Source organism: Arachis duranensis, chromosome 5 (genome assembly GCF_000817695.3).
Source record: "Arachis duranensis cultivar V14167 chromosome 5, aradu.V14167.gnm2.J7QH, whole genome shotgun sequence".
Classification (NCBI taxonomy): Eukaryota; Viridiplantae; Streptophyta; class Magnoliopsida; order Fabales; family Fabaceae; genus Arachis; species Arachis duranensis.
The window spans coordinates 73,070,065-73,071,812 of NC_029776.3; positions in this window are offsets into that span (position 1 = coordinate 73,070,065).

Sequence of the window (1,748 nt, forward strand, 5' to 3'; positions counted from 1 at the left end):
AGATGATAAGCTTTTGAGCTCAAACCTCCTTATCCAGCTTCAAACCCGCTGATGAGCGGATAATTTATACGCTTTTTGGCATTTTTTTAGTATGTTTTCAGTATGTTTTAGTTAGTTTTTAGTATATTTTTATTAGTTTTTAGTTAAAATTCACTTTTCTGGACTTTACTATGAGTTTGTGTGTTTTTCTGTGATTTCAGGTATTTTCTGGCTGAAATTGAGGGACCTGAGCAAAAATCTGATTCAGAGGCTGAAAAGGACCGCGGATGCTGTTGGATTCTGACCTCCCTGCACTCGAAGTGGATTTTCTGGAGCTACAGAAGCCCAATTGGCGCGCTCTCAACCGCGTTAGAAAGTAGACATCCTGGGCTTTCCAGCAATATATAATAGTCCATACTTTGCCCGAGATTTGATGGCCCAAACCGGCATTCCAAATCAGCTCAAAACTGCCCGGCGTTAAACGCCGGAACTGGCATAAGAATGGGAGTTAAACGCCCAAACTGGCACAAAAGCTGGCGTTTAACTCCAAGAGAAGTCTCTATACGAAAATGCTTCAATTCTCAGCCCAAGCACACACCAAGTGGGCCCGAAAGTGGATTTTTATGTCATTTACTCATCCTTGTAAACCCTAGGCTACTAGTTCTCTACAAATAGGACCTTTTACTATTGTATTCTTATCTTGGTAGCTATCTTTAGTCTTATGCTATCTTAGATCATGGGGGCTGGCCTCACGGCCATGCCTAGACCTTGTTCTTATGTATTTTCAACGGTGGAGTTTCTACACACCATAGATTAAGGTGTGGAGCTCTACTGTCCCTCGAGTATTAATGCAATTACTATTGTTCTTCTATTCAATTCAGCTTATTCTTGTTCTAAGATATTCATTTGCACCCAAGAACATGATGAATGTGATGATTATGTGACACTCATCATCATTCTCACTTATGAACGAGTGCCTGACAACCACTTCTGTTCTACAAGCAAACAAGGCTTGAATGTTTATCTCTTGGATCCCTTGAGCGGAATCTTTGTAGTATAAGCTAGAATTGATGGCGGCATTCAAGAGAATCCGGAAGGTCTAAACCTTGTCTGTGGTATTCTGAGTAGGATTCACTGAAATTCTCACCAATGAATACATAAGGATCTCTATCTTTATCTTTATGCTTTATTCATAAATCATCCATAACCATTTGATTCTGCCTGACTGAGATTTACAAGATGACCATAGCTTGCTTCATACCAACAATCTCCGTGGGATCGACCCTTACTCGCGTAAGGTTTATTACTTGGACGACCCAGTGCACTTGCTGGTTAGTTATGCGAAGTTGTGATAAAGAGTTGAGATTACAATTGTGCGTACCATGTTGATGGCGCCATTGATGATCACAATTTTGTGCACCAAGTTTTTGGCACCGTTGCCGGGGAATTAAATGTCCTAACTACAGTTTCGCATTTGTTCCCTGCAATAACAGTGCCAAGTTTTGATCCGGCAACAACACTAAGTTTTTGGCGCCGTTGCCGGGGATTGTTTGAGTTTGGACAACTGATGGTTCATCTTGTTGCTTAGATTAGGTATTTTTCAGAATTTTTAAGAATGAATTCTAGTGTTTCAGGGTGATGTTTTCATCATCACCAAAGCTGATTGATCTTCATCAATTTAGCTATTGAATGCAATGTCCTACTGAAGCTTGGCTAGCCATGTCTAATTCCTTTAGACTAAAGCTTTAGACTAACATTGCATGATTCCT